At 52.0% G+C, this 26189-nt stretch overlaps 1 protein-coding gene across 1 annotated transcript in view; it reads right to left on the reverse strand.

The window, feature by feature from the left end:
• The window catches only part of LOC139275956 (interferon-induced GTP-binding protein Mx3-like), a 74177-nt gene extending 58733 nt beyond the window's left edge, over positions 1 to 15444 (reverse strand). The window contains exon 1 of the mRNA XM_070893207.1: positions 15365 to 15444. The gene's annotated coding sequence lies outside the window, so the exon portion shown is untranslated. The remainder of the gene's footprint in view (positions 1 to 15364) is intronic.
• Positions 15445 to 26189: the final 10745 nt, after the last annotated feature.

Here is a 26189-nt window from a genome sequence, read left to right on the forward strand (position 1 = left end):
TGGCCGGTAGGACCAGATCTAAGACTAAAGGACGTAACCTGATCGTTCAGACCCCTAGTCCAGGGAGGCGGCGCGGGCGCTCTCATCAGCCCCGCTCTCAGTCTGAACCTCGGGGCCATTGGCGACGACTCACTCGTCATAACTGAAGCTCCAGCATTAGTTCTACAGGCTCGGAGTGTTCTTCGGATAGAGAAATGGCCTCAGGAAATAATACTTCTGTCCAGAAAACTAGGGTAGGAACTAGGCAGTTCCCAGTTCGATCCATGCCGAATCCCAATCCAGAGCAGGTTGTGGAACACCCCACCATAGAAGTATATATGCCATGGAAACCGAATGAGATTATGGCTATCCTGGCTACCATACCAGATCGAAAGAGAGAACCTGTCAAGTTTATCGATCGCCTCTGACTCACCATTGGAGTTTAAAATGCAGAATCAAGAGACTTGTGGTCCTTAGTGCAGCAGACCCTGAGCCCGACTGAACACGTCCGGTTTTTAGAAAATTTGGGGCGAGCCACCCATGATGAATTAGTGACTGTTCACCCTAATAATGCCCAGGATTGCCTAAACGCTATCTTTAATGCTCTCACCACGACTCTTCAGAAGCCCATCAGTATGGCAGCAGTATTAGAAACTAAACCCAAACGAGAAGAAACTGCCGATGAATTCATGGAAAGATTTATTGAATTATACGGAGGTCAATCAGGAGATAATGCCTTCAGGGCAGGGGATAATTCTCCTCAATTCTGCGCTATCCTACTTCAGTGCCTGCCCTATTCGATTGCTCACACTATCCGGACAAATAATATGAATTGGGCAGATAACAGTAAAGCCCAGATGGAAAGGGCGGTGAAATATTATTGGCAGGAAAAGAAAGGAGAGGGGGGAGGTGCGCCCCCAACCCGGGTCAAGACTGAATACGTGACTAGAAAGGAAGAGCCGCCTCGGGTGGAAGGACCAAAACCCGACCCAAGGGGATACCAGATGGAACCGCAGTGTTGCGTGCAGGGTTGGGTGGATAAACAGGGATACAGTTATACCAAACACCCAAATGGCCCGGGCCCTGCTAAATACGGACCGCCCTACTGTCCCCGGCCTGGTATGGGAAGAGGTCGGGGCTGGGAAAGACGAGATAGATGCTTTAATTGTTAGCAACAAGGACATTGGAGTAGAGAGTGTCCCTCCCGTCGGCACGAAAGAGGAAGAGGAGGAAGAGGAGGGGGGCAAGGGGGGAGAGGACGGGGATCTTACACTAACTTCTCCCAGAACAACCCCTTTGGCCAACCGTCCCCCGATTACGTAGCTTGATTGTACAGAGAACCTCCCCGGATGACGAACCGATTTGCCAGTTTCCAGTCCCTAGCACGGCTAAACAAATGGGACAGTGGTTGGGGATGATCAATTACTGCAGATCCTGGATCCCTAATGTTGCCCTGATGACTAAGCACCTCACCCCGTATACAAACAAGGAAGGCAGCTTTGAAATAGAAACCGCAGACGTCCAAGCCTTTAAGGAACTAAAGACAGCCCTGCTGCAAGCTCCGGCTTTGGGCCGGCCCCTCTATGACCGGCCCTTTCAACTGTATTGTACCATCCTGAAAGATTGTGCTACCGTTGTCTTAACACCTCCCACTCCGTAGCTGCCCTCCTGGGCCAACTGCAGACTCAACACCTTACCATGGCCAGGCAAAGCAGATATGAGATCTACCTACTGAATAATCCTAAGCTGACCTTTCGGCAATGTACGGCCATTAATCCGGCCTGTTTTCTTACTGAGCCACCCCAAGATGAGGAAGAACCCAGTCATGATTGTTTATCTTTAATTCAGGAGGCCTAATCGGTCAGGGAAGATTTAGTTGACGTACCAATGGAAGACCCAGACTGTATTATGTATGTTGACGGAAGTTCTTCTATTAATCCAGAAGGTACACGAATCTCAGGATACGCCATAGTAAACCAGGAGAATCAGGTCTTGGAATCTGCCGCTTTTGAAACCGCCTATTCTGCCCAACAAGCTGAACTATTCGCCCTCACCCGAGCCTGTATCTTGGCCAAAGACCTCAAAGTCAATATCTATACCGACTTTAGGTATGCCTTTAGGGTAGCCCATGATTTGGGACAATTATGGAAAAATAGGGGATTCCTAACCTCACAGGGGAATGAGATATCCCATAAGCAACTAGTATCTGATTTGTTGCAAGCCCTCATGCTCCCTAAACGTATTGCTATTGTTAAGTGCACTGCCCACACTACCGGAAACTCTCCGGTTGATATAGGAAACCGCTGTGCTGACAGAGAGGCTAAACAGGCCTCTTGCGGACAACAAATGGTGGTGCCTAGAATGATGAGTCAAACTAAAAATCCTGCCAAGGATAAGTTAGCCTCGGAAAAACCAATGCCAACCATCCAAGATGTCATTAAAGCACAGGAGGACGCTCCTGAAAAAAATAAACTGTTGTGGAAAGATTATGGATGTACTTATGACAATGTCTCTAAACTCTGGACCACTCCCGCGGAACAGACTTGCATGTCTGACGAGTTGGTTCTGTGGGTTATTGAATGTCTGCATTTTGCTACTCATTGTGGAGCAAGGACAAGTGACACGCTTTTGGCCACTTGGTGGCACCCTTGACTCCAGATGCTAGCCCAGAACATCAGTAGTCGCTGTCTTGTTTGCCAGCAACATAATCCAGGGAAGGGAGTCCCCTGTGATTGGGGTAAGACGCCCCTACCAGAAGGTCCCTTTGAGACCTTGCAGTTGGACTACATTGAGTTGCAAAAAGTTCAGTGTTACAAATATGTGTTAGTAATAGTAGATGTGTTTAGCAGATGGATCAAAGCCGACCCTACCCTGGACAATAAGGCTCAAACTGTTGTTAAGGTGTTAATGAGGGAAATTGTTCCTAGATATGGTATCCCAGCTCAACTGATGACCACCTATGTTCTTTCTCTGACTCAGGCTCTGCGACTAGCTCACAACCAGGTTCGAGAGGCTCACCTTGACCTCCCAGTTTTACCCGAATCGTCCCTCGTGGTACCAGGGAAGTATGTCCTGATTAAGAAATGGATTCGAAAGGGACTAGTGCCACGATGGGAGGGGCCCTTTCAGGTGTTACTCACTACCCCCACCGCAGCCAAGGTTGAAGGGAGAAGTGCCTGGGTTCACCTGCACCATTGTAAACTTATTACTTCATAATGAGCCTCTCACTGGTCGTCCTAACCCTTGTTTCTGTTCCAGACTTCCTCTCCTCCATAGCTGAATAAACCACATCCTTGGGGCAGGAAGAAAAACGGCAAGAACACGGGAAAAGAAAAGAACAAACAGACTTAGCTGTTTTCTGATCTATCTTTATCTTATTGTTAACTAATGTGTAGTATCGTCTAAAATTATCTAAACATGTGTAAGCTAGCAGGTATAATTGTGCTATCTTGTGCTATCCTAGCGGAACTAGAAGGGCTACAGGATAACTTATTTTATCAGACCCATACCCAATTGCATGGCAATCGAACTGTGCATTACCCACTAGCCCAATCAGTAGAGGCCCTGTTTGTGGCCACCCCTGGGTGGACTCCCCGCGATTTATATATGGCAGATACCTCGGACGCACCCTGGGAGGGACAAACGGGCGAATATAGAAGGGGTATACCAGGAAGATGTGTGGAATTAATAGACTCCATGAATCCTGAGTGCAGAGGATCCCAGGGAAAGAACGGAGCGGTATGCTCGGACATTGCAAGCTACCCGCTTTGCTTCTCAGGACAAGGGTGGGGTTGTGTATATGCCCTGGTCCCCGGGAATGCCACCTATATGCAGACGCAGTGTGCCCGTCAGCACTGTCGAGTGCGTAAGGGCCAGTTTACCTGTACCTGTAACAAGCAAAGATGCCTGAATGTGACCGCAGGAAGGCAAGTTATCTGCGGTCAGTGCAACGGAATTCATGTCAGCTCAGAAACATGGGCATACCCGTTTGATGTATAACACATGTCACGGATGAATCATACAATATCACCCAAGCCATTGATGCCATAAGAAAGCAGCTGGATGAGTTTAGGCAGGGCCCAGAGAAAGGAAATGGTTGGTTGGATTGGCTATTAGGAGGATCGTGGGGATCCTACTTGATGCACGGAGCAGTTATTCTCGTTGTAATAATAGTTACCTGTTGTCTGATTATTGGTTGCTTTAATGTCTGTTGTAAGGTGATGATGGCGAAATTGGAGCAAACTCCTACAGTCACGAGCTCCCGGAATTTGGTTGAACAAACTAAAGGTTTACTCGAGAATCAAGAAGAGTATGAGAAACAAGAATGCGAACAGCTGAATGTGATACTCCTGGAATAATCACCAGGTTTATCATGGAATAATAAAAGGGGGGAATGAGAATGTAGATAGAAGGTTTGCGAATGTGTTAGTAAGGGATCATGGAAAAATGGCCAAGAGAAATTGTCCAGCTGCGATATTTGCCATGTCAACACAAACAAAGGATTACTCAGAGTTGTGGTCAAACACGAGTTACGTGAAAAAGCAAAAGTCAGACATGATTCAGATGAGGGGCTGCTATAAACAGCAGTAAAATAGGGAAGTGTGATGAGATTCGAAACAATAAACACATCCCTGGAGCCTGCTCTATTTGGAGAGTTGTTAGCCTGCAATTGGGTATGCTATGGGGGAAATCGACCAATGATGATTGTATAAACTGAGTGTCACTCAAATGTGTTCTGCTGTAACAATGTATAAGTGTTGAGCTTTTGTACAGTTACGAGACTTGTCAGGAGAAAGGTGGACAGGCTCGAATCGAGAGTGTTCCCTTTGTCTTAACAGGTCCCGGCCGGAGAATCTACAGAATAAAGGTCTTATGTTGCTAAGACTAAAAGTGTTCGTGTGTCAGTGAATTCGCTGAAACAGATTGAAGGGAAAAGAATCCAGTATCAACAGATGTGTGCACTTAACATCAGGCCATGGCCCACTTTTGTCTCGGAGTGAGACAGGTTTTAGTTCAAGCCCCACTTCTGAGATTTGAGCAGATAATCGAAGTGAAATCCTGAGGTACCTGCATGAGGTGGATGTGAAAGATTCTGTGGCACCATTTCAGGAAAGGCTCAGGACCTGTCTCAGATAACATTTATCCTTCAACCGACATAAGTACATAAGAATTAGGAACAGGAGTAGGCCATCTAGCCCCTCGAGCCTGCTCCGCCATTCAACAAGATCATGGCTGATCTGGCCGTGGACTCAGCTCCACTTACCCGCCCGCTCCCCGTAACCCTTAATTCCCTTATTGGTTAAAAATCTATCTATCTGTGACTTGAATACATTCAATGAGCTAGCCTCAACTGCTTCCTTGGGCAGAGAATTCCACAGATTCACAACCCTCTGGGAGAAGAAATTCCTTCTCAACTCGGTTTTAAATTGGCTCCCCCGTATTTTGAGGCTGTGCCCCCTAGTTCTAGTCTCCCCAACCAGTGGAAACAACCTCTCTGCCTCTATCTTGTCTATCCCTTTCATTATTTTAAATGTTTCTATAAGATCACCCCTCATCCTTCTGAACTCCAACAAGTAAAGACCCAGTCTACTCAATCTATCATCATAAGTTACATCACTAATACGGATTATTTAATCAATTGATATAAAAAGAGAGAAAATGGTGGAAATCCTCAGTTTGATGATTTCTGGAAGCTGTGTGGCCATGCAACACTCCCGGGAACCCGTGCAGTCGGTTTTCAATGAGAAGAAACACTTATGCACACTATTTTGAATGGCCCGTGCGGTCCCTTTAAGAAGCTGCGCGGCACCAAACAAAATCAGGGGAAGATTGTTCAGCGGGTCGGGCAGCATCTGCGGACAGAGAAACAGAGTTAACGTTTCAGGTCAGTGACCTATCGTCAGAACAGAAAGTTTGTCGACCTGAAACGTTAACTCTGCTTGTTATGATCTGGAATGCGTTGCCTGGAAGGCAGATTCAATCGTAACTTTCAAGAGAGAATTGGTTAAATAACTTGAAGGGGAAAACTTTGCAGGGTTGTAGGGAAAGGGCAGGGCAGTGGGACTAATTGGACAGCTCTTTCAACGAGCCAGCACTGGCACGATGGGCCAAATGGCCTTCTTTGGTGCTGTATCATTCTATGATTCAAACATTGTGTAAACTAAGAAGGACTACGGTGCCTGTATATTACATCGAATTACATCAGGCTAGAAATTGCATAGCGTCCCATTTGGGGCGATATCTTTTGCGGGAGTGCAAAGGTTTAGCGCCCCAGGATGGAAATGGAGCACGGAATCATGCGCTACCAGGAGCGCCTAAGTGTGTGAGAGTACCTAAATACGGTAGTGGCAGAGCGCTGCACATTGTCCCGTGTAGCACTGTCGGACTCACAGGCTCCTTCTCTCCTTTCCAGGGCAGGGCCGTTACTGACGTGCGGCGAAGATAAGCCCGGGAATGGTGGGCGACGGGTCCTGTGATCCACTGTAAGACAGTGCAAGGCTGTTCAAGCGCGCCATGGGGAAACCTTCAAAACGCAGCACAGTGGGCTCAGAATAAACTCTGGCCTACTTGGCCACCTCACAACGCCTCCTGCAGCTGCTGTAATTGACGCCCCGCGATGCTGCAGGGGTCGGGGGTGGGGGGGGGGAAGGGGGTTTAGGATCCGGGGCGGTAATGGGGTGCTGCGCACCGGATGACATCATGATCTCCGGGCCGCAGGGGGTCGAGGCGTTCAGGTTTACCGCCAGCGATAACCTGCAAGGGAAGCTCGCGGGCATCGGTACTTTCGCAGGGTCCAGTCGTTAGCGCCTCATTATCGCCCTCCGGAGGCGCTGACGGAAGGTGCAACGGAAGCCAATTTCTCCCCCCATAGAACTTACAGCACAGAAACAGGCCTTCCAGCCCAAGTGGTCCATGCCAGTGTTTACATCATCTCGCCAGATCAGCATATCCTTCTATTCCTTTCTCCCTCATGTGCTCATCTAGCCTCCCCTTAAATGCATCCGTGCTAATCGTCCCAGGACACAACGGGGCCGATTTGCCTCGCGCTGGGTTTACAGCGCAGAATTAGAATTTGCTTTTTCTTTTATCGCCAGCGTGGGAAGTGCCGGCATTGGCACGGATTTGGGCTCCTTGTGAAAAGAAAGTTGTTATTGCGCCAACAGAACTCTCTCGCAGTGCTCGCGGGCGCTACGCTCAGCACAACAGCGCGGCCCCTGGTGACATCAGCGCGACGTGGATGCCTCACAACACTCCTCCCTTCTTTTAAAGGGGAGGGCCGCGACGGACTCTGCAGCCTCTGTATTGTCAGCCCCCTGAACCACCAGGGAGGGTGTCGGCTGGGCCCGCGATCTGGCACCCAGGGCGGTCTGCGTGCTGGCAGCCTGGCAAAACCAACGGCCGCCATTTTCGGGCCGACTGAAAAGTCAGCCGACAGAAAAAAAGATGGCGGCCACCGCGCTACCACCTCCCCTTTAACGGCCACCACAGCGTCTCGCGCCGAGAAGCATCGCCCCGCGCTGACCTCGCGCCCCGCGGGGCAATTTCCCCCGAAGGGTGCAAAAAAGGTTGGCGCGGGGCATTAAGAGGGGCGGTGATGTCATTGCCATGCGTACGCAAACCACATCTCGTCGGCGGAGCCCCGGGGGAAAATGTGGCCGAGTCGTGAGTCGGTGAACATACTCAGGGCTGAGGTAGACAGATTCTTGAACTACCGGGGAGTCAAAGGTTATGGGGAACAGGCAGGAAAGTGAAGTTGAGGCCAAGAGCAGATCAACCATGAGGGGCCGTATGGCCAATCCTGCTCCTATTCCTTATGTGCATATTCATACATGTATATAACTAGGATTTAAACTCCCCAAACTTATTTAACGGTGCCTTCTTCCAGCTCTCAATCTATGAATTTGGTTTGGAATTCCATGAACTGTTAGAGGCATATTTCAGAGTGCTGGTGGTTGAAGTTCTCTCCTTCTCCCCCCTGTCCCCAGAGGGAGGCAGCTGGATACGATCGCAGTACCTCGGTTGTGGCCTCAGCTGTGACCACCGGTACAAACCATCACCCAAACCTGGTCCGCAGGATTTAGCGCTTCACTGGGGGCCTGGCTCCACCTGATAGGCCATCAGGTTACACACATGACAAAATGGCACCGTGGACAGGGGCCTCAAGGTGGTTGGTGTGTGTGGAGCCACACTCCAGCATGACATAGCTGGCGCCTTCCAGATCAGAGAAAGAACTTGCTTTTTATACAAAAGCAAAATGCTGCGGATATTGGAAATCTAAAATAAAAACCAGGTCAGTTCTGGCAGCATCTGCGGAGAGAGAAACGGAATTAACGTTTCAGGTCGATGACCCTTTGTCAGAACTCATTTTGTATCACATTTTCTATAGCAGCTTTCATAACATGGGCATGTTCCAAAGGACTTCATGGCCAATGAAGTATAGTCACTGCTGTTTTGTAGGGAGGGTTACATACAACAAAGTTCCACAAAAAAGCAAATGAGACCATCTGTTTTGATTGTGTTTGTGGCGGGACAACCCATGGCCAGTGCCCCTGGAGAACTCCAAACCCTTCCACAAATTGTGCCGTGGCACCTTCTGTGTTCATCAGAGGCAGCAGGTGAGGGTCTTAACTTACCTTCTCATCTGACAGGTGGCTTCCCTGACAATGTGGCCTGCTCTCAGTACTGAACTGAAGCTTCAGCCGAAGATTAGGTGCACAAAGCCCGAGAGTGGGGCTTGAACCCACAATCTTTGGACTCATGAGGTGAGAGTGTTACCAGTGGGCCAAACGGACATGGTTGAAAAGAATGGAGGAGATGGGGGGGGGTGGTGGTGATGGAAATGGAATGAAACACAATGACAACAGAGAAATATGAAAGCATGGGCCTTACGCTTAACATCCGTAAGACAAAGGTCCTTCACCAGCCTGTCACCTCCACACAGCACTGCCCTCCAATCATCAAAATTTACGGCTCGGCCCTGGACAACGTGGACCATTTCCCATATCTCGGGAGTCTCTTATCAACAAAGGCAAACATTGATGCGGAGATTCAACAGCGCATCCAGTGCAGCCTTCGGCCATCTGAGGAAAAGAGTGTTCGAAGACCAGGCCCTCAAATCTACCACCAAACTCATGGTCTACAGTAATACCCGCCCTCCTGTATGGCTCAGAGACATGGACCATGTACAGAAGGCACCTCAAGTCGCTGGAGATATATCACCAACGATGTCTCCGCAAGATCCTGCAAATCCCCTGGGAGGACAGGCACACCAACATCAGTGTCCTCGACCAGACTAACATCCCCAGTATTGAAGCACTGACCACATTCGATCAGCTTCGTTGGGCAGGCCACATAGTTCACATGCCAGATACGAGACGCCCTAAGCAAATGCTTTATGCAGAGCTCCTTCATGGTGTTGGAGCAGATTTTTGGACATAATAAAGCCTAGGGGGACACTTGACTTGTATACCAAACATTTGTCCCCCTCGAATGAATTTTGTAAGAGACAATACTGATGCATTATTGTATGCTTGCCTTTACTGGTTATAGGAAGCCTGCCACTTGTTTTTTCTGTGATATCAGTGGAATTAGTCCTCTTGTATATGTATACTGGCCTGTCACAATGCGAGGCTGGCTTATATCAAGAGCCCAGCCTTGAACGGTAATTGTATGAAAAGCTTTATAAACCTAGTAATGCGATGATTGGATATAAGGACTGTTGCTAAGGCACGTGATGTAAAATGACGTAATTTGTAAGATAAAGGAACTTCGCAGGCGATTTCAAATTGAGAAGTTGGTTCAGCAGACGCGGGTCTCTAACACTTCTCCCAAAGCTTTGTCTCCGATTTAATAAACCTCTTTTTAAATACAGTCTCGGAAAAATTTTTCCACAACAATGGTAAACGAGCCAAAGGTGGGCAGCGGAAGCGTTATAAGGACACCCTCAAAGCCTCCCTGGTAAAGTGCGACATCACCACTGACACCTGGGAGACCCTGGCCGAAGACCGCCCTAAGTGGAAGAAGTGCATCCGGGAGGGTGCTGAGCACCTCGAGTCTCAACGCAGAGAGCATGAAGAGGTCAAGCGCAGGCAGCGGAAGGAGCACGCAGCAAACCAGCCCCACCCACCCCTTCCTTCGATGAATGTCTGTCCCACCTGTCATCATCATCATCACAGGCAGTCCCTCGAATCGAGGGCGACTTGCTTCCACGTCAAAACGTTCACAGGTGTTTCAATGATGGACCTAAAATTCCAGGTCCGAACTAAATCTTGAAGGGTGGAAGATGCCTGTGCAAACAGGGTTTGTGTCTCTCGTATCGGACTGTTCAGCCATCAAAGAACTCACTCTGGGAGTGGAAGCAAGTCTTCCTCAATTCCGAGGGACTGCCTATGATGATGACTCATTTGGTAAAACATAAAACAACCTTTGTAAATAATTAAATGTTTTTCGTCATAGCCATCCAAATCACTTACTTATTATTAAGGAGTGCCTTGTGATTGTTAGAGACTTCTGCCTCACATTGGTGTGCGCTCCACAAACCAGCTTCAGAAGACGGTGTTTAACAGCAAACCACACACAAGCCCACACACAAAGCATTCAACACAATGGGATTGGTTTGGAGATTCCCTGCCAGACCCACCTGCAGCCACTGTGGATACTGAGTTTCTGAGCATATTCAAGGCTGAGATAGATAGATTCCTGGGATGAGAGGGCTGTCCTATGAGGAGAGATTGTGTAGAATGGGCCGATACTCTCTGGAGTTTAGAAGAATGAGAGGTGATCTCATTGAAACATACAAGATTCTGAAGGGGATTGACAGGGTAGATGCTGAGAGGTTGTTTCTCCTGACTGGAGAGTCTAGATTCTCGGGGTCTAGGGTTGTTAAACATACCACTGACTATCTCGCTCTCTCCCCAGTCTCCCCCTCGTCTCCCCCTCTCTTCTCCCCCAGTCCCCCAGTCTCTCTCTTTCTCCCCAGTCTCTATCTTTCTCTCTCTCTCTCCCCAGTCTCTCTCTCTCTCTCTCTCTCTCCCCAGTCCCTCTCTCCCCAGTCTCTCTCTCTCTCACTCTCCCCAGTCTCTCTCTCTCTCTCTCAATCTCTCCCAATCTCTCTCTCTCCCCAGTCTCTCTCTCCCCCCAGTCTCTCTCTCTCTCTCCAGTCTCTCGCTCTCTCTCTCTCTCTCCCCCAGTCTCTTTCTCTCCCCCAGTCTCTCTATCTCTCTATCTCTCCCCAGTTTCTCTCTCTCTCTCTCCCCAGTCTCTCTCTCTCTCTCCCGAGTCTCTTTCTCTCTCTCTCCCCAGTCTCTCTCTCTCTCCCGAGTCTCTTTCTCTCTCCCCAGTCTCTCGCTCTCTCTCTCTCTCCCCAGTCTCTCTCCCGAGTATCTTTCTCTCTCTCTCTCTCCCCAGTCTCTCGCTCCCCAGTCTCTCACTATCTCTCTCCCCCCAGTCTCTCTCTCTCCCCCCAGTCTCTTTCTTTCCCCAGTCTCTCTATCTCACCTCAGTCTCTCACTCTCTCTCTCTCCCCAGTCTCTTTCTCTCCCCAGTCTCTCTATCTCGCCTCAGTCTCTCACTCTCTCTCTCTCCCCAGTCTCTTTCTCTTCCCAGTCTCTCACTCGCTCTCTCCCCCCAGTCTCCTTCTTTCCTCAGTCTCTCTCTCTCTCCCCCCATTCTCTCTCTCTCTCTCTGGCTCCCGAAGCTCCTTCCTCCGGCCTGCCCCTCAAGGGAGCGAGTCTGGGCTGAGCGAGGGAGCAAGTCCGGGTAGGAAGGGAGGGAGCGAGTCGGAGTCTGGGCCCTGCAGGTCCTGGGGGCGGGGAGGGAGAGCCTGTGAGTCCTGGGTGAGGGGGGGCGGGGTGGTGGGGAGAGTCGCTAAATCCTCGGGGCTCTGAGTAGCATTGATGATGTTGACTCGCTGATCCATCGCCGCGTTAGAGGCAGAATTGCGCGAGTGTATTATTTTTGTCTCTTCCTCCCCCGCCATGAAAGTTTGAGCTATCAACGCCGCCGCTTCCAAGGTCAAATCCTGGGTCTCAATTAATTTGCAGAAAATTCCCGCATGACTGATGCCCTCGATAAAGAAGTCCCTTAGCATCTCCTCCCTACAGGCGTCTGTGAACTTACAGATGCTGGCCAAACGCCGGAGGTCCGCTACGGAGTCCGGTATGCTCTGTCCTTCACGACGTCGGTGGGTATAGAATCTGTGTCGGGCCATGTGTATACTACTCGCCGATTTGAGGTGCTCCCCGATCAATTTGCTAAGTTCTTCAAAGGTTTTGTCCGACGGCTTTTCGGGTGCTAGTAAGTCCTTCATGAGCGCGTAAGTCTTTGGCCCGCAGCTGGTCAGGAGATGAGCCCTTCGCTTGTCGGCCGCTGCATCCCCCAGCCATTCTTTCATAACAAAGCTTTGCTGAAGCCTCTCGACAAAATCGTCCCAGTCTTCCCCAACACAGTACCGTTTCTCTGTGCTATCGGTGGCCATTCTCGTGGGTCGTGAATTCCCGTTTCTCGTCGCCAATGTAAAGTCCTTACTCTACAGTATGAAACCACACGAGGCACATTCTGGGGACAAGGTCACTCTGTGACCTTAACTCTTTATTCACAGGACTCCAAAGACGATGACCCTGCGTGGGACCTCCCTTTTTATACCTGTGTGATCAGGTAAGGAGTGTCTCCCACAAGTTCACCCCTTGTGGTCAAGGTGTGCATCTAGGTTGAATGTATACAGTAATACAGTGGTGTTACATTGTAGTTACATACATGACAGAGAGTCAGGGAGTCCTGTGGGTGGAGGGGGGGGGGAGATTGTTGGGGAGACCTGGCGGGGTGCGGGGGAGGGGGGGAAGAGTCGGGGAGTCCTGGGGGGGAGATTCGGGGAGTCCTGGTGCTGGGTGGGGAATGTGGAAATATATTTTTATCTAAGCTGATACCATACGGTATTTGTGTGCCCTTTGCAATATATATATATAACAAAATGGAGTCCTGGTCCTTCCAGAACTTTCTGCATAAAAGCAGTCAGCTTGCATAAACAGCTAAACCTGTTTTGAGATGGCTGATGGCCATCAGACAGCTAGGAGACAAGTCATGCTAAGACAAGTACCCCCCCTATGGTGCTCTCCTATTGTCTATATGACACCAGTTCCACGCCACCCCACCCTTTTCGAAGTACTCAAACCACCAGCCATTATCTCTTGTAGAGACCTCATCCATTTGAAGCAAACAGATAACTGACTAGGAAACTGGACAATCCTGACACAATGCAAGACAGGTAATAGCTCATTACCACACTCTCATGGAGTAATGGCTGGCTGGCCAACTAATAACCCTGACAAAAGGAAATATCTGGAAACCATGTCAGGACAAGGATGTAGTAATTAACTCTATCTGTATTCACTCACTGCGAGACAGAGCCAATACACAGGGAGAGGCCATAACTTGGGTTTTACTGTATAAATATCTTGTGAAACTGTACCATTTTGGAGGTGTTCACTTAGCCATTGACTGAGTGTGACCTGCCCCTTGCTAGCAAGTAAATTAAAGAAACTTCTGCCAGAGCTGAAAGTGTCAGAGTCATTCTTTTCGGAGGTCGAGATTTCGACGGGGGAGGGGGTGGGGGAGAGTCGGGGAGTCCTGTGGGTGGAGGGGGGGGGGGGGAGAGTCGGGGAGTCCTGTGGGTGGTGGGGGGAAGAGTCAGGGAGTCCTGGGCGAGGGGGGTGGTGGAGAGAGTCGGGGAGTCCTGGGGGTGGAGGGGGGGGGGGGGAGAGTCGGGGAGTCCTGTGGGTGGTGGGGGGAAGAGTCAGGGAGTCCTGGGCGAGGGGGGTGGTGGAGAGAGTCGGGGAGTCCTGGGGGTGGGGGGGCGGGAGGGAGGGGAGAGAGTCGGGGAGTCCTTGGGGGGGGGGGGGAGGGGGGAGAGAGTTGGGAGTCCTGGGGGGGCGGGGGGAAGAGTTGGGGAGTCCTGGGCGAGGGGGGGTGGAGAGAGTCGGGGAGTCCTGGGGATGGGGGGGCGGGAAGGAGGAGAGAGAGTCGGGAAGTCCTGGGGGGGCGGGGGGACGAGTTGGGGAGTCAAGGGGGGGGAGAGAGAGTCGGGAGTCCTGGGGGGGCGGGGGGAAGAGTTGGGGAGTCCTGGGCGAGGGGGGGTGGAGAGAGTCGGGGAGTCCTGGGGGTGGGGGGGGCGGGAGGGAGGGGAGAGAGTCGGGGAGTCCTGGGGGGGCGGGGGGAAGAGTTGGGGAGTCCTGGGCGAGGGGGGGTGGAGAGAGTCGGGGAGTCCTGGGGATTGGGGGGGGCGGGAGGGAGGAGAGAGAGTCGGGAAGTCCTGGGGGGGGGAGAGAGTCGGGAGTCCTGGGGGGGGGAGAGAGTCGGGAGTCCTGGGGGGGCGGGGGGAAGAGTTGGGGAGTCCTGGGCGAGGGGGGGTGGAGAGAGTCGGGGAGTCCTGGGGGGGCGGGGGGAAGAGTCGGGGAGTCCTGGGGGTGGGGGGGGCAGGAGGGAGGGGAGAGAGTCGGGAGTCCTGCCGGCGGGGGGGGCGGGTGTTGAAGGGGAGAGTTGGCGAGTACTGGGCCCAACTGTGTGGTCCGTGGGAGGTGCATTTGAATCTAAACCGGCCCGCTATCCGATTGAGTTTGACACCCCTGGTCTAGAACTAGGGGGCATAGTCTCAGGGTAAGGGGTTGGCCATTTAAGACAGAGATGAGGAGGAATTTCTTCACTCAGAGGGTTGTGAATCTATGGAATTCTCTGCCCCAGAGGGCTGTGGATGCTGAGTATATTCAAGGCTGAGACCGATAGATTTTTGGAGTCTAAGGGACTCCAGGGATCGGGTGGGAAAGTGTTGGGTAGAAGATCAGCCATGATCTTATTGAATGGATCAGGCTCGAGGGGCTGCGTGGCCGACTCCTGCTCTGATTTCTTACGTTCTTATGTTAAAATGATTTGCTTCCAAGTAATCACAAGGGTCACTAGAAAATAAAAGCTCACAAATACTGGCAGAAATTACCAGACATTTTGAAATTACATAACAGAGTGCTCCTGGAACCCGACAATTTTCCCAAACAAACCATACAAACATTGGTCTTAGAGCCAACAACAAGACCTAAAACATCTATGGAAATGATAATTACCAACCTCTGGTCGGCTAACTGGACTATCGACAGAGAGAAAACAGACACCAAACCATTGCCAGATAATCAGACGCTGGACATTTCCAAGAACTAAAGAAGCACCAAATTACACAGACAATTGGACCCTCGCCATCCACAGCAACTAAATAGACATCAAGCCACAGAGAACAACCCACAGATAAGACAGAGCCCTCAAATGTCAAAATAAATCACAAAGGCGCCCGCAGTATCTTGCTTTTCTCAATGAGTCTGTTCAGTCGAGTTAAAGACTCACGTACCTGCATTCGGCTGGCAGACAGAAATCAATGGTTCTAATTAAACCAGCAAATGTGCAGCGTCACTCAGAGTTACACAGTTCTTGAACAATTCTGTTGCAAACAATCGGGGCTAAAATAACTCAGCACTCTGAAGTCTGATCTCGAAACCACAGCAAGGTGAAATAAACAGAAATTCGAAACCGGTGGTTCATATAAAAGCAGCCAGCCTCTTCCTCGCACGGATTGCTGCTACCTCTGACTAGGCAGGTAGCTATTGGGCAAACCGAGTAAACAATTGCATTTCGCAGGAAACTGAAATTCAAGCAGTTCCGACGAGATTACTTCATTCGATGATGAATTGAAACTGAAAGTAAATCTGGCTGCAGCCACTACCACTTCCAGAGAAACATTCCTTTTCACAATTAAGCTACAAGAACAAAAACCGATTGGATCTCCTCGGATGGCTAGACTGTGACATGTATCATAGAATCATAGAAAATTACAACACAGAAGGAGACCATTCGGCCCATCGTGTCCATGCCGGTCAAAAAAGAATTACCCAGCCTTATCCCACTTTCCAGCTCTTGGCCTGTAGCCCTGTAGATCACGGCTCTGTAAGTGCACATCCAAGTATCTTTCAAATGTGGTGAGGATTTCTGCCTCTACCACCCTTTCAGGCCGTGAGTTCCAGACCCCCACCACCCTCTGGGTGAAGAAATATTTCCTCATCTCCCGCAAATCCTTCTACCAACTACTTTAAATCTATGCCCCCTGGTTATTGAGCCCTCTGCTGAGGGAAATAGGTCCTTCTTATCCACTCTATCTACATCCCTCATAATTTTATACACCTCAATTAAGTCTCCCCTCAGCCTCTGTTGTTTACGTGTAAATAACTGACAAACTGAGCCAGGAGAAATGTAATTTAAACCGTGTGCTTTTACACAACCCAAAATGGTCTCCCCAAACCGGCATGAACCAGCATGAATACAGCAACTGCCCCAGTGGAGTGCTCTCTACGCGGGAGTCCTCCCTTTATTTATCGGGGACGTGGCCGGGAGGGGCAGTCCCATGCAATCGGTTCTTAAGTCGGTTCACGGACTCCCAGGCCGCCTGCAATTTCTGTGGTCTGGAGGAGTCCGTGTTCCATGTGTACGTTCAGTGTGTGAGGTTGCAGCCTCTGTTTCAATAGCTGAAGGAGCTGCTCCTGAAATCCTGGTTGCACTTCAGTCCCACTCTCCTGATCTTTGGGCACCCTGTGCGGAGGGGAGCGGGTAGGTCCGAAGGCCTCCTCGTAGGACTGCTCCTGGGCACGGCCAAGGGTGCCATCAGCCGGTCCAGGCAGCGGGCGGTCGAGGGGGTCGTTCAACCTGACTGCCTGCCTCTCTTCCGCGCTTACATCCGGTCCAGGGTGTCCTTAGAGATGGAGCACGCGGTGTCCACCGGTACGCTCGCGGCCTTCCGCGAGAGGTGGGCGCCGGAGGGATGGAGTGCATCATCACGCCCGGCAACCAAATTTTAATTTGACTGTTTAAAGTTAAAAGTTTAATTTGTTTAATTTGTCAGTTTTAGTGGCTCTTTAATAAGGGGGCACTTGATTTATAGATTCAACAAAATAGTTGAGTACAGAAACTGAGTATAGCTCCTCAGGATCCTAATGACGGTCCAGGGAGCTGTACAAATAAATAGAGTATGAACACAACATATTTCCCCCCTTTATGAAACCACACTCTATGTGCAGACAAAGGGCTAGAACCTCCACTTTCTTTGCCTGCTTAACGCCCACTTAATGCCCATTTAACCGCTGAGATGATGTATAACACCCAGATATCACCCATTTTGGCACAAAATGGAAACTGACGGGCATTTTTAGGAGACTTATCGGTGAGCGTTACTTTCCCCAGTGCTTAACGGCGAGAAAAAATATTACTGCCCCTTTTTTTGGGCGGAATCAGCAGAATGGGCGATTTCAACGCCCATATTATCGCCCAGCGTTACTTTCCTCACGGAATTAACGCCAAGATTCAATAATAACACCCGGCGGCTGTTTTTTGTCGTAAAGAGCATATTTACACAAACTAGCGGCCATGGAGATTGCCCACCATCAATTTCACCACCTCGCACAAATATCGCCCAGAATATCGCCCGCTCAATAAACCGCCCACAAAAAGTGGAACTAACCGAGATGGACGCCGGTGGTATGGCTGACATTTGTTATATCCCACTCTTGTGCGAAGAGCTGATATCTGAACGATTTGCCTGAAAGAGCGTTGATGTGAGTGACAACACTGACACACTGCTGTGCGTGTGCAGCTCAGACATCAATGGTGCCCATCACCTTGGTGCCAGTTAAAGTTCACATTGATTGATGTAAAGTTGTATTTAACCCTTTCACGGTGAGGAATCACCAGTGTCTAACGGTCCAGTTATCTGAGACAATGCCCAACAAGGTTATGTTCAATAACAAAAGTTTAATACCAACATTGGTCTGAAATCATAAGTAACACAGCCAATAACACCCAACCCCCGCCCACACCCCACTTTTTCCACCATTGACATAAATCACATGTTCAACATGTCCAGCAACACAGAATACAAAGGCAAAGCAGGAGAGTGGTCCCCAGTCCCCATACAATGCAACAAATTGCATACACCTAGATGGAAGATATATCACCGCCATCATCTGCGGACATGCACCTCACTTTCCTTCCTCCCCACTCCTTCTTCTCCCCAGCTCTACCCCTTCCCCTCCTCGCTCCATGGTGCCTGGCCGAGGAGCTCCTCAGGCTGTGCCTCATTGGAGGGGGATGAAGGCAGATGCGTTGGTTGGACAGGTAGGGGAGCGGGGGGTGCCGAGGGGGCAACATTCTCTGATACAGAAGAAGGATCTTGGTCCTTGCTCTCATCTGTTGTTCGCAGTGGTGATGCGGAACCTAGGGGTGGAGTGTCACGCTCGGGGACCACTGGGAGGCCTGTGGCAGCAGTGTTCCTGGCTATCGCATCCAGGGGCTCCGCCATCCGCGGAATGTACTCGGTCATGGTGGCCAGGTGTCGGGATATGCCCCCCAATGTTTCGATAAGCTGGTCACCAATGTCTACAGTCCTCCTGGACAACTGTACCATCTCTCCGCTCCCATATGGCGCTCGTGGACCAGACCTTCCGTGTCCACGAGACCTCCGCGGGGTCGGTGCCGTCCTGGGGACAAATGGGGTGCCCTGTGGAGAGGTGCTTGGGGCCTGTACCTCCAGAGTGGAGGCGGGAATGACCGGAGGACCACTAGATGGCCTTGGGGTGGAATGGGTTCTGGAGCGTGGCGATGCAGGTTCTTCGAAATCCGCGCTCTCATCCGTCGAGAACAGACCCAATGGATTGACGGGTGACAATCAGAGCTCCTCAGCACCAGGTGTAGTAGGTAAAGTATGATAATCATCATAATAATCACGATTACATCTGTCGGTTATGTGTTGTATCAGTGACTGTGACAGTACCACCGACTCCTGCCCCATGCCCCCACCCTCTGGCCTCTGTGATCTTACCTTGGGACGCGCTGCTGGCTGAGCTGCAAGATACAAATGAGATTGTTAGAGGAGAAGTGGGTGCTAGGGTGACAAGGTGAGCCCAGCGCTACACACAGCATATGCACAACAAAAGCACCACCGCTCTCAAAATCATCACAGACATCACATTTCATCACCTTCAACACATTTTGGATTGCAATGATTTTCATTAGGCCAGCATTATTTCTATGACAATTTTAGAAATCATCTATCATATATGGTTGTTTGGATATGAGTTGAGGTGGCAAACTATTGACTTTATGTCATGCAATGGTGTAAGCTTTACTCACGTGGCATCACTGCAGGGTCTGCAGATGCATTCATGGCTGTCCGGGGGGTACTTCCCCACGAGTGTGAGCACTCGCTCCTCCATGTCACTGATGTCGCTGGGGACTGGTGGCCCCCCACCCGTTCACCTCTGCACGGACCTCATCGTCGATAGCTCCTTCTGTAAAAGGTGACAGGACGACATGGCATGAGATCATTGCGTGATATCATTGCTAGGTACTGTCACAGACACTGATACAGCACATAACCGACAGATGTAATCGTGATTATTATGATTATTATCATACTTTACCTAAAGACGTACACCGTGACCGCAAGCTTTGACTAAAACATTCCCGGTAAAAGTGCAACACCTCACATCTGCTGATAGTCACTCATGACTGTCACAAATCAAATTATATAAATACATAAGTATATGTAAATCAATGTAATACTTACTCTTGCGGATCCCACAAGGTTGTTCCATCGTTTGCGGTATTGGTTGCCCTCATGCACCTCGCTGGTCACCGACGAGACCACCTCTGCTATCTCGGTCCATATCCTCTGGTAGGCCTTTGGGGTGGGCTTCCCACGCCCTCCCTGTGTCAAATCATCCCAGTGTAACTCGACCTCCTGCAGGAGGGAGGCATTTTCCTCATCCGAGAACCTCCTGGCTCTTTTGCGGCCTCCAATGTGCTCCTCTCCCACCTCACTGCTCTCTCCAGCGTCAGTCTCCACAGCGTGCTGTGATGCCTCCTCCTCGCGCCATTATAGGCCAAATTCAGTCAAATATGTGGCTGTTAACAGCTACTTTTTGTTTGCCTACTTGCTGTGAAGCTCTAAAAGTCTCCCTCCTTCCTCCCAAAGCAGCCACACCACACCCAGACACGCCTTCAGTCCCTCTGAGCTCCCTCTCTCTCTTTCTCCTCTTCTGCGCATGTCATGGTGACCCTTGACCTCCTGAATCTTAGGAACCGAGCGTTGCCATGCCATTGCTAAGGACGGCCACACTTTATGGCAGAAGGTCAGAAAAATTTAACGCTACCGCCCATTTGATATCGCTCACGGTAACGCCTATATTCAAAAATATAAACTACACAAAAGGTTACTGCAGAAGATAGAGGTACGCGGAGTCAGAGGAAATGTATGGATAGAGAATTGGCTGGCTAACAGAAAGCAGAGAGTCGGGATAAATGGGTCCTTTTCGGGTTGGAAATCGGTGGTTAGTGGTGTGCCACAGGGATCGGTGCTGGGACCACAACTGTTTACAATATACATAGATGACCTGGAAGAGGGGACAGAGTGTAGTGTAACAAAATTTGCAGATTACACAAAGATTGGTGGGAAAGTGGGTTGTGTAGAGGACACAGAGAGGCTGCAAAGAGATTTGGATAGGTTAAGCGAATGGGCTAAGGTTTGGCAGATGGAATACAATGTCGGAAAGTGTGAGGTCATCCACTTTGGGAAAAAAAACAGTAAAAGGGAATATTATTTGAATGGGGAGAAATTACAACATGCTGCGGTGCAGAGGGACCTGGGGGTCCTTGTGCATGAATCCCAAAAAGTTAGTTTGCAGGTGCAGCAGGTAATCAGGAAGGCGAATGGAATGTTGGCCTTCATTGCGAGAGGGATGGAGTACCAAAGCAGGGAGGTCCTGCAGCAACTGTATAGGGTATTGGTGAGGCCGCACCTGGAGTACTGCGTGCAGTTTTGGTCACCTTACTTAAGGAAGGATATACTAGCTTTGGAGAGGGTACAGAGACGATTCACTAGGCTGATTCCGGAGATGAGGGGGTTAACTTATGATGATAGATTGAGTAGACTGGGTCTTTACTCCTTGGAGTTCAGAAGGATGAGGGGTGATCTTATAGAAACATTTAAAATAATGAAAGGGATAGACAAGATAGAGGCAGAGAGGTTGTTTCCACTGGTCGGGGAGACTAGAACTAGGGGGCACAGCCTCAAAATACGGGGAAGCCAATTTAAAACCGAGTTGAGAAGGAATTTCTTCTCCCAGAGGGTTGTGAATCTGTGGAATTCTCTGCCCAAGGAAGCAGTTGAGGCTAGCTCATTGAATGTATTCAAATCACAGATAGATAGATTTTTAACCAATAAGGGAATTAAGGGTTACGGGGAGCGGGCGGGTAAGTGGAGCTGAGTCCACGGCCAGATCAGCCATGATCTTGTTGAATGGCGGAGCAGGCTCGAGGGGCTAGATGGCCTGCTCCTGTTCCTAATTCTTATGTTCTTATGTTCTTATCTTATGTAGGTGTTTTGAGAATAGGCGAAGAAGCGGGCAATCTGTAAACCCTTTTTTACTGCCCACGCCGGAAATAACACCCGATTTTGGGTGATAAGTTGAAAAGTGGAGGTTCTAACCCAAAGTCCTTGAGATAGCCAGGCCGTGTTCTGATACACTGAGACCGGCATGGAGCTTGCGGTATTTGATCGAAGTTTTTGGTTGCGAAACAAAACAGTGCCTCTATCCCAGGGGTGTCAAACATATGGCCCGTGGGCTGGTCCCGGCCCCCACAAGCCCCTTCCTCTGGCCCGTCACGCAAGGGAGCAAGTCGGGGCCTAGCGAGGGAGCGAGTCGGTGAGGGAGCAAGTCAGCGAGGGAGCGAGTCTGGGCCTGGCGAGGGAGCGAGTTGGCGAGAGAGCGAGTTGGCGAGTGAGCGAGTTAGCGAGGGAGCAAGTTGGGGCATAGCGAGGGAGCGAGTCGGGGCATAGCGAGGGAGTGAGTCGGCAAGGAAGCGAGGTGGGGCCTAATGAGGGAGGAAGTCAGGGCCAAGTGAGGGAGTGAGTCGGCAAGTGAGCGAGTCTGGGCCTAGCGAGGGAGCAAGTCGGCGAGGGAGTGAGTCGGGGCATAGTGAGGGTGCGAGTCGGTGAGGGAGTGAGTCGGGGCATAGTGAGGGTGCGAGTCAGGGCCTAGCGAGGGTACGAGTCGGAGAGGGAGCGAGTTGGCAAGGGAGCGAGTCGGGGCCTAGAGAAGGATGCAAGACCGGCCATCGTAAAGCTTGAGCAGTTACGTACATGATGAGGGAGAAGGTTGAAATTGAACTGGATAGACTCCAGCTTGAAGGGATCATATTTAACGTTGAATTTAACGAGTGGGCCAGCCCCATTGTTCCCATGTTGAAAAGTGTTGGCACTGTCAGGATTTGTGAAGACTACGAGGTTACGATCAACTGAGTTTCGAAACCCGTTACCGAAGGCTGATGACCTGCTTGCAATGCTAGCCGGGGGGAAGTCATTCACTAAACTGGATCTGACGTCGTCCTACATGACACAGGAGCTGGTCGACACGTCGAATAAACTTACGTGCATCAACACTCATAAAGGACTGTTTATCTACAACAGGTGCCCTTGTGGAATTCGCTCGGCTGCAGACATATTTCAGAGGAACATGGAGAGTCTACTGAAGTCCGTCCCCAGAACCATCGTGTTCCAAGATGACATCCTGGTCACAGGTCGTGACATCGCTGAACATCTGAACAACCTGGAAGAGGTTCTACATCATCTGGACAAAGTGGGACTCAGACTGAAATGTTCGAAGTGCGTCTTCATGGCACCGGAAGTCAAATTCCTGGGGAGGAAAATTGCTGCTGACGGCATCAGGCCTACGGACTCGAAAACCAAGTGCATCAAAAACATACCCAAGCCTCAGAATGTGACGGAGCTGTGTTCGTTCCTTGGTCTACTCAACTACTTCGGTCATTTCTTACCGAGATTGAGCACTTCATTAGAGCCACTGCACATGCTGCTAAGAAAAGGCGACAACTGGGTTTGGGGTGCGTTTCAAGATGGAGCTTTTGAGAAAGCTACTAATCTGCTTGGCTCTAACAAGCTGCTGGTACATTATGATCCGTGTAAGCGTCTAGTATTGGCCTGTGTTGGTTCGTAATATGGAGTTGGTTGCGTGCTCCAACAAGCTAATGAGTCGGGTAAATTACAACCTGTTGCATGTGCTTCAAAAGTTTGTCAAAGGTGGAAAGAGCCTACAGCATGGTTGAGAAAGAAGCATTAGTCTGTGTGTATGGGGTTAAAAAGATGCATCAGTACCTGTTTGGTCTTCGGTTTGAACTGGAAACAGATCACAAGCCACTCATTTCATTGTTTTCGGAAAACAAAGGTGTTATGTATTTAACCCCTTGCAATCTGTATCACACCACCACCAGAGGGCCTACCTGTTGGAGTCCCAAGGGATCCCAGCATCCCTTGGGAGCACGGTATATAAGCTGACCACCCACGAGGTACCTGCACTCTGGAGTCTTATTAAAGGAGCTAAGGTCACACTTGCTCATTGTTCACAGTACTCAGTTCCATCCTTTATTATGAACGCATCAATTTGTGACGAGGCAACGAAAAACTGCGCCATAATGCAAAGAACAGTGGGTATCCTGGAGAAGTTTTCAGAGGGGGACGATTGGGAGGCCTTCGTGGAGAGACTCGATCAATACTTTGTGACCAACGAGCTGGAAGTGGGCGAGAACGCTGCCAAATGAAGGGCGATCCTCCTCACTGTCTGTGGGGCAACAACCTATGGTCTCGTGAAGAATCTCCTGGCTCCGGTAAAACCAACAGAGAAATCCTACGAAGAATTGTGTACGCTGGTCCGGGAGCATCTAAATCCTAAGGAAAGCATTTTGATGGCGAGATATCGGTTCTACACGTATCAACGGTCGGAGGGCCAGGAAGTGGTGAGCTGTGTCGCCGAACTAAGGCGCCTCGCAGGACATTGCGAATTTGAGGGATTCTTAGAACAAATGCTTAGAGACTTTTTTGTACTGGGCATCGGCCACGAGGTAATCCTTCACAAATTGTTGAATGTTGAAACTCTGAATCTAAGTAAAGCCACAACGATAGCCAAGGCATTTATGCCCACCAGCGACAACACCAAACAGATTTCGCAGAGTAAAGAAGTTTTGGCCAGTACTGTGCATAAAGTAACGTCGGTTTCGAGCAGGAGTACACATGGCAGAACGTACACACCGGCTGCTGCCTCCCGAGCTCAGATAACCCAGAGTCCGCCATCAATCGTTAATGTGAGGCAGTTAACACCCTGTTGGCGCTGTGGAGGTGATCATCGGGCCCATCAATGATGCTTCAAACACTCTGCATGGACCAGTTGCCGAACAATGGGACACCTCCAGTGAATGTGCAGGCGAGCTGCAAACTCTGCAAACCACCAGGATGCAGAGGAAGATCGATCCACTGTGGATCAGGCTGAATTGGAGACTCGTACCGAGGAGGCAGAAGTGTACGGGGTACACACATTCACCACAAAATGTCCATCAACAATGTTGAAAGTTGAACTGAACGGAATTCCTATGGGCCCAAGTTTCGGCATCTGGTGAAAACGGCGCACCTCCAAGACTTACGTGACCTGCCTGGGCTCGAAGGTGCGCCGGAATATTCTGCAGCAATCCTCCGGTTCTCCTGGACCGTGGCCTGGCGTAGCGTAGTCTCCCTGGGGAGGAGCCTGCCTGCAGGGGGGCGGGGCTAGGGATCATGCCGTCTTCTCAGAGCCGGCAGCGTTGCGCAGGCGCGCTGGAGCATGCACACCTGCGCAATGGCTCGGGAGAGCGTGGGTACTGGGGGGAGGGGGGGGCATGGGTACTGGGGGGAGGGGGGGGCGTGGGTACCGGGGGGAGGGGGGGGGGCATGGGTACCGGGGGGAGGGGGGGGGGGCATGGGTACCGGGGGGAGGGGGGGGGCATGGGTACCGGGGGGAGGGGGGGCATGGGTACCGGGGGGAGGGGGGGGAGGCGTGGGTACGGGGGGAGGGGGGGGGGCATGGGTACCGGGGGGAGGGGGGGGGGGCATGGGTACCGGGGGGAGGGGGGGGGGGGGGCATGGGTACCGGGGGGAGGGGGGGGGGGGGCATGGGTACCGGGGGGAGGGGGGGGGGCATGGGTACCGGGGGGAGGGGGGGGGGGGCATGGGTACCGGGGGGAGGGGGGGGGGGCATGGGTACCGGGGGGAGGGGGGGGGAGGCATGGGTACCGGGGGGAGGGGGGGGAGGCGTGGGTACCGGGGGAGGGGGGCAGCGTGGGTACCGGGGGGAGCGTGGGTACTGGGGGGAGGGGGGGGGAGCGTGGGTACCGGGGGGAGGGGGAGGGGGGTACCGGGGGGAGGGGGGGGAGCGGGGGTACTGGGGGGAGGGGGGGGGTACTGGGGGAGGGGGGGGGAGCGTGGGTACTGGGGGGAGGGGGGGGAGCGGGGGTACTGGGGGGAGGGGGGGGAGGGGGTACCGGGGGAGGGTGGGTACCGGGGGGGGGGAGGGTGGGTACCGGGGGAGGGGGGGAGGGGGGGTACCGGGGGGAGGGGGGGGGAGGCGTGGGTACCGGGGGAAGGGGGGGGAGGAGGGGGGGGGGGGGGGGGGGGGGTACCCGGGGGAGGGGGGGGGGGGGGGCGGGGGGGGGAGGGGGACCGGGGAGGGGGGGGGGAGGCGTGGGGTACCAAGGGGGGGGAGGGGGGGGTACCGGGGGGAGGGGGGGGTACCGGGGGAGGGGGGGGGGGAGGCGTGGGTACCGGGGGGAGGGGGGGGTACCGGGGGGAGGGTGGGGGAGGGGGGGTACCGGGGGAGGGGGGGGTACCGGGGGGAGGGTGGGGGAGGGGGGGTACCGGGGGAGGGGGGGGAGGCGTGGGTACGGGGGGGAGGGGGGGGCATGGGTACCGGGGGAGGGGGGCAGCGTGGGTACCGGGGGGAGGGGGGGGGAGGGGGGGGTACCGGGGGGAGGGGGGGGAGGGGGGGTACCGGGGGGAGGGGGGGGTACCGGGGGAGGGCGGGGGAGGCGTGGGTTGGGGGGCACTCAATGATCGAATGGCCGGAGGAGAGAGCAGGGGTGCCTCCTTCCAGCCTCTCCCCCACACACCGTCCCCCACCCCACATCCCCCCCCACACACACCCCCTCCCACCCCCCCCCCCACACACCCGTCCCCCACCCCACATCCCCCCCACACACACACCCCCTCCCACCCCCCCCCCCACACACCCGTCCCCCCACCCCACATCCCCCCC

The sequence above is a fragment of the Pristiophorus japonicus genome, chromosome 11, assembly GCF_044704955.1.
Source record: "Pristiophorus japonicus isolate sPriJap1 chromosome 11, sPriJap1.hap1, whole genome shotgun sequence".
NCBI classification, from domain to species: Eukaryota; Metazoa; Chordata; class Chondrichthyes; family Pristiophoridae; genus Pristiophorus; species Pristiophorus japonicus.